The sequence below is a fragment of the Gorilla gorilla genome, chromosome 13 (assembly GCF_029281585.2).
Source record: "Gorilla gorilla gorilla isolate KB3781 chromosome 13, NHGRI_mGorGor1-v2.1_pri, whole genome shotgun sequence".
Classification (NCBI taxonomy): domain Eukaryota; kingdom Metazoa; phylum Chordata; class Mammalia; order Primates; family Hominidae; genus Gorilla; species Gorilla gorilla.
Window position 1 is genome coordinate 58012562 of NC_073237.2, and position 13959 is coordinate 58026520.

At 42.9% G+C, this 13959-nt stretch overlaps 1 protein-coding gene across 1 annotated transcript in view; it reads left to right on the forward strand.

Annotated features, from left to right (window-relative positions):
* The window catches only part of GLDC (glycine decarboxylase), a 113060-nt gene that overhangs the window by 61010 nt on the left and 38091 nt on the right, over positions 1–13959 (forward strand). The gene's annotated exons all lie outside the window — the stretch shown is intronic.

Genomic DNA, 13959 nt, shown 5'->3' on the forward strand with positions numbered 1-13959 from the left:
TTATAATTATTCTGTGTCTACAACAGGGCTTACATATTGGCTAATTTGTCATGATTTACTGCTGGCTAGAGTCCAGTGAAATCTAGGGGACCTATATGCACGTCACATTTTTTGTAAGAAGAAACACAGGTTTCTTGACAACTCTGCACAGGGGGAGAATTTCGAATACCATGTCAGCCACTGATGTTATACTCAAAATAGCAGGTGCAGTCACAGGTGTCATCAAGGAACCATTTCCTGGTAATTTCATTTATACCTGACTAATTAGAGTCAGTCAGTGTGTCTGTAGAGTTCTGTAGTCACAAAAAGTTTTGAATCTGAATGTTTCCTTTCCTTTTCATTATTGCATGATATTTCAGATATAACCATGGCATAATTTTTAGGAAGTAGCCTTAGTAGTATTTCACAACTCTAAAGTATTTTTTATTGTGGTAAAATATACATAACACAAAATTTACTGCTTTAAGTATTTTTAAGTGTACAGTTCAGAGGCATTAAGTATATTCACAGTGTTGTACAGCCATCACCATTATCCATCTGAGAGCTTTTTGATTTTCTCAAATTCAAGCTCAGGGCCTGTTAAACAGTAACGCTTCATTTCCTCTTTCCCTTTTTCCCTGGCCCCTGGCGGCCTCCATTCTACTTTCTGGCTCCATGAATTTGACTACTTTAGGAACCTCGTGTAAGTGGATCATACAATATTTGTCCTTTTGTGTCTGGCTTATTTCACTTAGCATAATGTCTTCAAGGTTCATCAATGTTGTGGCATGTGTCAGAATTTACTTCCTTTTTTCTTTTTTTCAGACAGGGTCTTATTCTTTTGCCCAGGCTGGAGTGCAGTAGCAGGATCTTGGCTCCCTGCAACCTTGGCCTCCCAAGCTCAAGTGATCTTCCTGCTTCAGCCTCCCGCTTAGCTGGGACTACTGGCATGCACCACTGTGCCTGGTGATTTTTAAAAGTTTTTGTAGAGACAGGAGTCTCACTACATTGCCCAGGCTGGTCTGGAACTCCTGACCTGAAGTGATCCTCCTGCCTTGGCCTCCCAAAGTCCTGGGATTACAAGCATGATCTCCTGCGCCTGGCCTACTTCCTTTTAAGGCGGAATATTTCATTGCATATATATAGCACATTTTGTTTATCCAGTTATCAATTGAGGGACACTTGAGTTGTTCCATCCTTTCGGCTATAGTGAATAATGCCACTTTACATTGATGTACAAGTATCTAGTTGAGTCCCTGCTTTCAGTTTTTATTTTGGTATATATTCAGAAGTGGAGTTTTTGGATATAGGGTAATTTTATGTTTAATTTTTTGAGGAATTGCTGTACTGTCTTCTGCAGGGGTTGCACCATTTAACATTCCCACCAGCAGTGCACAAGGGTTCTGATTTCTCCACATCCCCCACCAACATTTGTTATTTTCTGTTTCCTCAAGTAATAGCAATTCTGGTAGGTGTGAAGTGGTATCTCACTGTGGTTTTGATGGACATTTCCCCAATGATTAGCAATGTTGAGCGTCTTTTCATATGCTTACCAAGCATTTGTACATCTTCTTTGGAGAAACGTGTATTCAAGTCCTTTGCCCATTTTTTAATTGGGTTTCTTGGGAGATTTGTTGTTGAGTTATAGCAGTTCTTTTTTTTTTTTTGAGACGGGGTCTCGCTCTGTCGCCCAGACTGGAGTGCAGTGGCGCGATCTCGGCTCACTGCAACCACCACCTCCCGGGTTCACGCCATTCTCCTGCCTCAGCCTCCGGAGTACCTGGGACTACAGGCGCCCACCACCACACCCGGCTACTTTTTTGTATTTTTAGTAGAGACGGGGTTTCACCGTGTTAGCCAGGATGGTTTCCATCTCCTGACCTCGTGATCCACCCGCCTCAGCCTCCCAAAGTGCTGGGATTACAGGCGTGAGCCACTGCGCCCGGCCCAGCAGTTCTTTATATCTTTTTTTTTTTTTTTTGAGACGGAGCCCTGCTCTGTTGCCCAGCCTGGAGTGCAGTGACGCCATCTCGGCTCACTGCAGCCTCCACCTCCCAGGTTCAAGTAATTCTCATGCCTCAGCCTCCCAAGTAGCTGGGATTACAGGTGCCTGCCCCCGTGGCCGGCAAATTTTTTTGTATTTTTAGTAGAGACAGGGTTTCGCCATGTTGGCCGTGCTGGTCTCAAACTCCTGACCTCAGGTGATCCGCCCACCTCGGCCTCCCAAAGTGCTGGGATTACAGGTGTGAGCCACCATGCCCGGCATTTTTTCTTTTTTTTTTTTTTTTGAGACGAAGTCTTGCTCTGTCGCCTAGTTTGGAGTGCAGTGGAGCGATCTTGGCTCACTGCAACCTCCGCCTCCCAGGTTCAAGCAATTCTTCTGCCTCAGCCTCCCAAGTAGCTGGGATTACAGGTGCCCGCTACCACACCTGACTAGTTTTTGTATTTTTAGTGATCGGGTTTCACTATGTTGGCCAGGCTTGTCTCAAACTCCTGATCTCAGGTGATCCTCCCGCCTCAGCCTCCCAAAGTGCTGGGATTACAGGCGCGAACACCACGCCCAGCCTATATATTAATTCCTTATCAGATATATGATTTGCAAACATTACCTATCATTCCATGAATTTCCTTTTCACTGTTTACAGTGTTTTTTGATGCACAAAGGCAACTCTAAATATACAATAAACATAAAGGATTTGCACCTTATCTAGCATAATGTCTGTGGCCTTCTCTGGTAAATATTAGCTTTTGGTCAACCTGGAGAGTCTAACCTTTACCCACTCTTAGTCCATTTTTGTTTACATTAACTTTTTCATTCCTACTATTCATGATCTACCATGGTGCAATTTAGATTTATATTCTGTATTATCTGCCTTGACCTGACCCATGAGAGAGACATAGACCCTGACTGGAGAGGAGGGCTTTGCACTGGAAATGCTATGTTATTGACCCAGATACCAGTTGGCCCTGAATGCTGGTAACTGTCTATCAGAGACGCCACTATGCCTCTGGTATGCTTGGGTCTTATTTGGGGTTTCCCAAAATCAGACCCTGAAACAGGAACTTCAGTACAAGAAGTTTATGTGGTTGCTGATCCCGGAAAGCACAGTGGAGAAGTACAGAGGTGAGACAGGGAAGTGAGGAAAGCTGGAAAAGGTTGTATTCGTGACCAGGTTATCACCATCACTGTATGGGGTTCTAGAGCTCAGTCCCATTGGTGGCACTGTGGGAGACTGGATGGAACATGCCTCCAATTTGTCGCAGTGAAGAGCTGAGGAAGCCAGAGTATTTACCAACTGCTCCTTCGTTGCCTGGGAAGGACTGAGAAGCTGGAGTTAGCAACACTTGTTCTTCATTTGTTGAGGGCTTCACCCTGGGGGCCTTAACCCCTCAATACTTGAGGCTTGGTAGTTATGGGCTGTCTTTCAACCAAGAACGTGCCTGGCAGAGAACACCCTCAGGTGGAGAGACAGAGATGCTTGAGTTCATATATGGTCATTTTATGTCGCAGCTGTCCACAGAAGCTGGAAGTGAGCTTCAGGATGAAACAAAGACCTGTGAGCAGGACAATGATCCTGTCTGCTACAGGTTGCCTATAGTAGGCATGGCCTTTGGCAAATGGATAATAAGTATTATATAACTAGATTAAGGAAGAAGAAGAGATGCCAGTGCCTTTCAGGGGAAGATGGCAGCCTGAATGGGTCCTGAATGGAGAAGTGGACTGATAGGCAGGTAGGATCAGGAAGTGTTATTGAGCAGATGGGCTTGCCGCCTGATGTGCACAGAAGCCAATAACTATGGCATCAGCTTTTGAGAAAAGAAGGGCTTTATTTATTGCAAAACCAGCCCGCAAGGAGACAAGAGTCAGCTGAAATTTCTCTCCTCTATTTGGGGTCTGGGGCAAGTTTTAAGGGATCAGAAGGCAGGGGAAGGAATTTGGGAATGCTGGCTTGGCACGGTCTAATTAGAGGGCTTCAGATTTGACAGCTTACGGTAAGGTATGCTGAGCCCTACATCTTCCGGATCAGTAGACCCCTCACTTCTGAAGAAGTTCTGGCATGCAGGGTCTGGTTCTCTTCCAGTCTTGTTGGTTCCGAGGGGAGGAATCCCTGGTTCTGGGTGTCGTTAGAAGTCAAAGCTTTTTCTATTGCACATTCCCAGACTACATGACTTGCAACTGTGGACTCTGTTATAAGGTAACTCAACATTTTGTTATCAACAGAACAGGCCCAGTGTGGGCTGGTCCTGCAATTATAGAAGCAGAGAGCCTGCAAGAGTCAAGGAGCCCTAGGGTGAGGGTAAGAGTACTTTGGGGCCTGAAGAGAACTTGGCTTATGGAGATCCACAAACCCTGAGACGAAAGGCAGTTGTCTGAAGGAATGTTCCTGGGTCGAAGGTCTCTCTGGCCCTCAGGGTGCTTCAGGGGAAATGAAGAGTGGGGCCAGGTCTTCCGTAGTTCTGAGACTGTGTGGATTCTAGCCTTTGTAGATGAGGAGATTCTCCCAGTGATGCTCCCACTGCCCCCAACAGAGGACTGACAGCTTGCAGACTGGTTCTGCTGCTGAAGATGTTGCAACAACCTGAACTCAGCCCTAAGGGTGAATGGAGCCATAGCCAGCAAAGGGAAAATTTTAGCTGCACACCTCACTGGACCCAGCAACAGAGAGGAAGCACAGGGAGAGTGCTCAGAATAGGTTGCCCGGGCAGCCAGTGTTATAGGCACTGGCGTGAGGCAAAGTCAACTAGTTATAGCAATACAACTTTGATCTCAGAGCTGGCTGACATTCAGTATTAAGTAAAAAGGACATTCTGCAACTAAAACCATGAGTTTTAATTTTAAACAATCAGGACTGGGCACGGTGGCTCACAGTCCCAGCACTTTGGGAGGCTGAGATAGGAGGATCACATAAGGCCAGGAGTTTGAGAACAGCCTGGGTGACATAGTAAGACCCCATCTACAAAAAAATAATAAAATTATCAAATAAATAATCAGGATGGGATACTCTTGAAAACAAAATTAGTGACTTGGAAAGTTACTTGGAGGAAATATTCCAAAACAAAAACCCAAAATATACAGATTAAGGCTGTGAGGGAAAAGTTAAGGAACTCAGAAGACAGATTCAGGAGACTCAGCATTTGGGGATGAGAACATGGAAGAGTTAATTAATATTCATCTGAGGAAGTGAAAAAGAATCATAACCAAAATGATGGTAAAAAATGAAATGATTAAAGATAAAAGCTAGAATGAATGACCTAGAAGATAAAATAGTCACAAGGATTAATAAATACAAAAACTGATTATTTGAAAGATCCAGTGAAATCAGTTAACTCTTTTCTTGCCTAAGGAAAAAAATATATATACAAATAAGAAATGAGAAAGAACATACCCAGATATAGATAAGATCAAAAGAATTATAAAGGAATAGTATATGCTACCCTGTGTCAACAAATTTAAAAACATAGAGAAACAAATGATTTCTTCAAAAACATTAGGAACATAAGGGCATGTTGAAAACAGATTAACAGAGGCTGATCACATGGAGTGAAACTAGAAATAACAGAAAGATGAGCAAAATTCACAAATATGTGGAAATTAAATAACACCCTTATAAATAACCAGTGGAACAAAGAGGAATCACAAGGAAAACCAGAAAGTACTTTGAAGCCAGGTGCAGTAGCTCATGCTTGTAATTGCAGTACTTTGGGAGGCTGAGGCAGGAGGATCACTTGATCCCAGGAGTTCAAGACTAGCCTGGGCAACATAGCAAGACCTCATCTCTCCAAAAAAATTAGCCTAGTATGGTGGCAAGCACCTGTGGTCCCAGCTACTCTGGGGGCTGAGGTGGGAGGATCACTTGAGTCCAGGAGGTTGAGGCTGCAGTGAGCCATGATCATGCCACTGCACTCCAGCCTAGACAACAGAGTGAGACTCTTTCTAAGAGAAGAAAAAAAGAGAGGAAGTACTTTCCAACTAATTAAAATGAAGATACCGCATATCAAACATCACGGGCTGTAGCTAAAACAGTGCTAACAGGAAAGTTTATAGCTGTAAATAACTACATTAAAAAAGAAGAAAGAGCTGGGTGCCATGGTTCATGCTTGTAATCCCAACACTTTGGGAGTCTGAGGTGGGAGGATCACTTGAGCTCAGGAGTTCAAGACCAGCCTCGGCAACATAGTGGGACCCTCTTTCTACAAATTAAAAAATTAGCCAGGTGTGGTGGCATGCATCTGTGGTCCCAGCTACTTGGGAGGCTGAAGTGGGAGGATCACTTACACCCAGAGGTCTAGGCTGCAGTGAGCCATGTTCACACCATTGCACCCCAGCCTGTGACAGAGCAAGATCCTGTCTCGAAAAAAAAAGAAGCCTGGACCAGATAGTGAGACTTAGTCTCTACAAAAAATTAAAAAAGTAGCTGGGCACAGTGGCGTGTTACTGTAGTCCCAGCTACTCGAGAGGCCGAGGCCAGAGGATTGCTTGAGCCCAGGAGGTTGAGGCTGCAGTGAACTGTGATGGTGCCGCTGCACTCCAGCCTGGTTGACCCTGTTTTAAAAAAGTAAAAGAAGAAAGATCTTAAACCAACTTAATCTTCCACCCTAAAACAACAGAGAAAGAAGTAAATTAAGCTCAAAGCAAGCAAAAGGAAGGAAAGAATCAGGATTCGAGCAAAAAAAAATCAATAACGTAGAGATGGGGAGCAGGAGAGGAGGGGAATTATAAGAAAATAAAATATAGTGAAATAAAATATAGAACAACAGATGTTAGCTGCATAAAACTGCGTGTGTGTGTGTGCACAGGGGCATAGGTGGAAAGATGTATGAAAGGGTGGGACTCAAACAGTTGTCTCTAGGTGGTAGAATATCAGGTGATTTTACTTTTTGTCCTTATGTTTTTAGATTATTTAAAATTTTTAAAGCCTTGATCGTATGCTATTTAGTCAATTCAAAAAAGATATTTTTATGGTGGAGAACATGCATATTGTGAAACAACTAAATGGATAGTAAGTTGGTTACAGGCTCATTTGCACCTGGTTCTCCTGATCTCAGAGGGTTCTTCCATCAGCTGATGGATATGGGATAAGGTTGGCTTTGAAGCTTGCCCTGGGGCTGGAGGCAAAACATACCACCTCCATCTGCCTTAGCAGCACCTCCATCCTAATAAATACAGTGAGGTAGTCTCCCAAGGCACCCAGTTCAAACTCTGCAGAATAGGATAATATTTAACATCAAGTGGACTCAGAATACAACTCTCTGGTTCTCAAATGACCAAGTAGCAGAATGAAATGTAACTTTCAGGCCTGCATCTGGATTTCTCTGCGTGTGGCGCTGCTGGCTCAGCCTCATCCTTGCTGCTGTGCCTTTCCGCGCTGTCTTCTCATCCAGGGCATTTCTGTGTTATGCGCACAGAAGGCTTTTGTTCTTTCTGCAGTCACTCCCTGCCCACATATATGCTGCAGCAGGGACCTTTCTCTTTGGTGAATTTTCTTTCTAAGAGAGAATTCATCAGCTCAAGGGAAAGGTTAGGATCTAGAAAATGTAAGGTTTTTAAGGCTCTGTTATGTGGCTTCCTACCAAGTCATGTTGTAGGTTTCTCTAGCAACAGAAAAATGAATGAGATTTAATTCAGGAATAGACAGTCAATATGGATCATAAAAAGGTTTTATAAGTGCTATAGATTGAATGTTTGCATTCCTTCAAAATTCACCTGTTGAAATCCTAACTCCAGGCCAGACGCGGTGGTTCATGCCTGTAATCCCAGCACTTTGGGAGGCCGAGGCAGGCGGATCACCTGAGGTCAGGAGTTTGAGACCAGCCTGGCCAACGTAGTGAAACTCCATCTCTGCTGCAAATACAAAAATTAGCCAGGTGTGGTGGCAGGGGCCTGTAATCCCAGCTACTCGGGAGGCTGAGGCAGGACAATTGCTTGAACCTGGGAGGCAGAGGTTGCAGTGAGCCAAGATTGCACCACTGCACCCCAGCCTGGGCGACAAGAGTGAAACCCCATCTCAAAAAAAATAATAATAAGAAAACTCCAAGGTGACGGCATTAGGAGGTGGGAGCTTTGGCAGGTAATTAGGTCATGAGGGTTGTACAGTCCTGAGTGGGATTAGTGCCATTATTTTAAGAAAGACCCCAGAGAGCTCTTTACCCCTTCCACCATGTGAGGACACAGCAAGACCACAGCCATCTATGAACCAGGAAGTGCGCCCTCACTAGACACTAAGTCTGCTGGCTTCTAGGATCTTGGACATCTCAGCCTCTAGAACAATGGGAAATAGCTTTCTGTTGTTTATAAGCCACCCAGTTTTTGGCATTTTGTTATAGCACCTGGATGGATTAAGACAATAACCATAAATTTTGTCAAGATAACTTTGCTTGATGTAGCCAAGCCTTCACTGGTCTTCCTAGTTCCTTAGGACATTTTGATCCCAAGGGTGTTTGAAGGGCCTGAAAGAAAAAATGTCAAGAAGCTTATCCCTATTTTCTCCTATTTATTTGTTCAATCCATAAACCCCGGGGAGGGTTTCCAGCTTGGTGTAGAAAACAGCCAAATAATATTTAATTACCTTCTCATTTCCCACTGAGCCCAGCGGGGCTTGCTTCAGCTTTTTCTCCATAACACTTTGCCACTCTTCAAATCATTCAGCAGCTCATAAGTACATTCTAGGAATTGCTAGTTTAGAATTATGATGTGATGTTTAAGGCAGACAGAAAGAGTAATTAACACCTCCCATGGATATGTAAAGTGAAAGACAAGTTGGAATTATTATTAGCTCACTTGGCTTAAAAAATTGAGGAAGTTGTTTTTGTCCTTAAAAACTGCAAACTGTGATTGTTAATGTAGACGGAGGTGGCCATTGCTTTTCCCAGAATCTCCTTCATGGGAAGATTCTTAAATTGAGGTGTGAACAGGGCTCTCAATGGCTGTCAGAACTAATTGTGCATAAGAATCACCTGGAGGGCTTGTGCAATTACTAAGCCTCACCCTACAGAGTTTCTGATTCAGTAAGTCTGGAGTAGGGCCCCAGAATTTGCATTTTTAACAAATCCCCGGGTGATGCTGAGGCAGCTCATTTGGCCACCAGCCTGTGAAAACCACTAGGTTTACCAGAGGTTCTTGGACCTGGCTGCATGTTAGAATTACCTGGGGAGACTTTGAAGAATACAGATGCCCTACCTACTGCACAAACCAGTTACATCAGAATCTTCGCTGGGGGTGGAGCCCGTATGGGAGAGTTTTGAGGTTTTTTTGTTTTTTGTTTTTTTTTGCTTCTTTTGAGATGGAGTCTCACTCTGTCGCCCAGGCTTGAGTGCAGTGGCATGATCTCGGCTCACTGCAATCTCTGACTCCCGAATTCAAGCAATTTTCCTGCCTCAGCCTCCCAAGTAGTTAACCAATGCTACAGGTGCCCGCCACCACACCTGGCTAAGAAGTGGGAGAGTTTTTAAGCAAAAAACTCTCTAATTCTAATGTGCATCACTGGGTTGGAGAGCAATTTGGCCTGGAGGAACACCAAAGAGAAAGGTTTAGCAAGATGGATGTGGCTATCATATGCATATCACAAACAATTTAGTGCAGGGAGGGTCAAAAGCCCACTATTTGCCGTCTCCCTCCCCTCCCTTCCTGAGCTCATGGTTGACGTCACTGATCATTTCTGGTAAGTTTTCCACCGAGCCTAGTGCATCTTCAGAAACAGAGTACTCTGGGGGCCAAATATGAGAGACCTGTAAGCCCTCTCTGATTTCCCAAAGAAACAGTCAGAATGCCAGGAAAAAAGCAGGATGAGGGATGAGGAGAGCCGTCTTTGGGGAAATGTAAAGCAGTGAGAAGGAACTCCTCTTTCCCAATTTCCTTAACTCTCAAGAGTATATTTTGATTTTTGAAGTTTGTTAGACTTTAGGGCAGTGGTTCTAACATTGGACTGCACCCCAGAATTTCTGATTCAGTATTCGTGGAGTTGAGCCTATGAATTTGCATTTCTTTTCTTTTTTTTTTCTTTTCTTTGTTTTTTTTTTTGAGATGGAGTCTTGCTGTGTCACCCAGGCTGGAGTGCAGTGGCATAATCTCAGCTCACTGCAACCTCCACCTCCCAGGTTCAAGCCATCCTTCTGCCTTGGCCTCCCAAGTAGCTGGAATTACAGGCACCCGCCACCACGCCCAGCTAATTTTTGAATTTTAGTAGAGATGGGGTTTCACTGTGTTGGCCAGGCTGGTCTTGAACTCCTGACCTCAGGTGATCTGCCTCCCAAAGTTCTGGCCTGAATTTGCATTTCTAACAAGTTCCCAGGTAATGTTGATGCTTTCTATTGTCTGGGAACTAAACTGAGCGTGAGAACCACTGCTCTGAGGCGCTCTTCTGATACCAGCTGATTTATCTACATTTTTTGACTAGATAGCAAAGGTTAATTATGGAACTAAACTTACGTCAAATTGATACAGATTGGTAAGAACATTACAGAGTGATGTGTTGAGGGTTTTGATTTTAAATCTATAGAGATAGAGACCTGGCTAACGTTAGGGTACTTGAGACATGCAATACATGGAGTTTCACTGGTTAAAATCATACCGTTTGCAAGGTATTTGTACTATTAAATTGTTAGTCACCTGTTTTTTCCACCTGGTAGATAGGAATCTGCACCCATTTTACCCTTATTTTCTTGAGAGTGGTCCTCTGAAGGTGCCATGAACTGAAGTGGGTCATTTTGACAGTGGTTGTTAGGATCACTTTACTGCCATCATTTTTACCATATCGGTTTCTTAGCTGATGTTTCACTTGCATCGTTTTTGTTTCTCAAAGTAAAGGAGAGTTTGGATGAGGGGAGTCTGACATCAAAGATGTCCAACACCAAACCCTTATGTATCACAAGCAACTGTGAAGTATTTCCTTCTGGGGGGTGACACTGGGCAGGATGGATGGGAGTTGCTTTTTTCTTCTTCTTCTTTTGCTTTATAACCCTTCTGCACTGATGATGGATTTTTTTTTTAAATCACATAAATGTATTCTTTTATTTATTTATTTTTTAAGATAGAGTCTTGCTCTGTTGCCCAGGCTGGAGTACAGTGGCACGATCTCAGCTCACTGCAATGTCTGCCTGCCGGGCTCAAGTGATTCTTGTGTCTCAGCTTCCCGAGTAGCTGGGATTACAGGTGTGTGCCACCACACCTGGCTAATTTTTGTATTTTTATTAGAGACAGGGTTTCTCCATGTTGGCCAGGCTGATCTTGAACTCCTGACCTCAGGTGATCCACCTGCCTCCACCTGCCTCAGCCTCCCAAAGTGCTGAGATTACAGCGATTCTTGTGTCTCAGCCTCCCTAGTAGCTGGGATTACAGGCGTGAGCCACCATGCCTGGCCCACATAAATGTATTCTATCATAAAAATTTTAAGTTCACCTGTGAAATAGATAGCATTATGTCCACGTGACAGATGGGATCCAGAGGAATAATTTGCTTGGAGCCAGACAGCTTTGAAAAGGGCAGCAAATAAAAAACAACTTTGATATTGGAGGTGAGAGAAACTCCCGGGTGGCTGCAGGAAATACCTGTTTGTGAGATCTGCCTGGGAATGAGTGACTTTAACATGATCTTGTTGTAGGAAACATTTAACAGTATGTGCCACCTAAGGGCTCCTGTTTGCAAACAACAGAAAATGGCTTGCATTAACTTCAGCAGAAAAATAATTTACAGGGAAGTTATTGGGCAGTTCACAGAGTTGATGGAAAAGCTGGAGAATTAGACTTCAGCAGTGAGTAAGACCCAAGAAAGGCTGGCAGCAGAGAAGAAAATGGAGTCTCACCATGCGAAGAGTCACCATCTTTACTGTGGGAAATATGTAACTGTCCCATTCCTTTGGTCCGTCCATCCAGATTCATAATGTCCTGGCTGGAGTATTGCACAGGATGTTTCACACCTCCATGTCTTATTAGTGTTTAGTGACTGGGAATGTCTAATCCTTTTTGCTTTCATAGGGGAGTGTAGGACCCTGTCTCTCCCATAGACTCACACAAAAGAGGGAATTCCCCCAGATAATAAAGCCACTGAAAGGCTCTGCATTCCCACACACACCTCTAAACTCAGCACCAATGAAAACCCAGTTGATTTTCAACATCCTAATGTAACCCTCCTTCGTACTTTTAAGCACATTGACAGCATGTCCACATGTCATTTTCCCAGCATCATTTTCTGAATAGCATTTGTCCTTACTGCTCGTTGGCTATGGTAGTTTGCAGATACTTTCTCCCGTTCTGTAGCTTGTCCTTGTATCCCTAATGGGAGCAAAAGTTTTTAATTATGATGGAGTTCAATTTATCAATTTTTTTCTTTTATGAATTGTGCTTTGGGTTTCAAATCTACCCTAGATCCCAACAATTTTTATTCTGTTTTTTGTTTTTACCAGACATTTCATAGTTTTATGTTTTACGTTTAAGTCCATGATCCATTTACAGGTGATTTTTATATAAGCTGTGAGACTTAGATTGTGCCTATGGATGTCTAAGTGTTTCAGTTCCATTTATTGAAAAGGCGATCTTTCCTCCATTGAATTACTTTTGCAACTTTGTCAAAAATAGTTGGGTATATTTGTGTGGATCTATTTCTGGATTCTATATTCTATTCCATTGATCTATGTGTGATCTCTGTGTACATAGACTTGATTATTGTAGCTATATATGATAGTCCCCACTTATTTGCAGTTTCAGTTACCCATGGTCAACTGGCTCAAAAATATTAAATGGAAAATTTGAGAAATAAGCAATTCATCCTAAGTTTTAAATTGTACACCATTCTGAATAGTGTGATGAAACCCTGCAGCATCTTGTTCCATCCCACCTGGGATGTGAATCAGCCCTTTGTCCAGCGTATCCACTGTGTATATGCTACCCACCCATCAGTCACTTAGTAGCTGCCTTGGTTATCAGATCAACTGCTATGTTATCACAGTGCTTTCAAGGAACAGTGAAATCGTACAGTGGCACGATCTCACTGCAATGTCTCATTGCAAGGAACCCTTATTTTATTTAGTAGTGTACCCTTATTTTATTTAGTAGTGTACCCAAAGCACAAGAGTAGTGATACTGGTATGGTGTTGTAATTGTTCTATTTATTCTTAGTTATTGTTGTTAATCTCTAACTGTGCCTAATTTATAAGTTAGATTTTATCATAGGTATGTATGTATAGGAAAAATCATAGTACACCTGGGGTTGGGTGCCATCCATGGTTTCAGGCACCCACTGGGTGTCCTGGAAGATATTTCGTGCAGATAAGAGGGGGCTACTGTTAATAAGCCTTGCCATCAGATGAACTGATTTGTGCCAGTTTCTTTCTTTTTTTTTAAAAAAAGTAGCTATTCCAGTTACTTTGCCTTTACATATGCATTTTAGAATAATCTTGCTTATGTCTACAAGAAAATCATTATTTTGGGGGAGGATGATGTATATTTTAGCTTCTAAATGTTACATTTTGTACAAAGGGCTGTATGCTAGATGCTATAGATATTATAGGTAGTTGAAGGGAACAAATTCACCTCATATTTAAACTTATAATTTATCACTCATAAAATAAATATTTTTCATGAAAGGTATCATTTTAAATGTAATAAAATATTTTTTTAAAAACATACCCTGAGAAACTTTTTTTTTTTTTTTTTTGAGACAGAGTTTTGCTCTTGTTGCGCAGGCTGGAGTGCAGTGGTGCGATCTCAGCTCACTGGAACCTCCACCTGCTGGGTTCAAGTGATTCTCTTGTCTCACCCTCCTGAGTAGCTAGGATTACAGGCACCTGCCACCACGCCCAGCTAATTTTTGTATTTTTAGTAGAGATGAAGTTTCGCCATGTTGTCCAGGTTGGTCTCGAACTCCTGACCTCAGGTGATCTGCCCACCTCAGCCTCCCAAAGTGCTGGGATTACAGGCATGAGCCACCATGCCTGGTCAAGAAACTTCTTAAGAAGTTCAAATATAAGAAGTAAAATAGGTCCACTG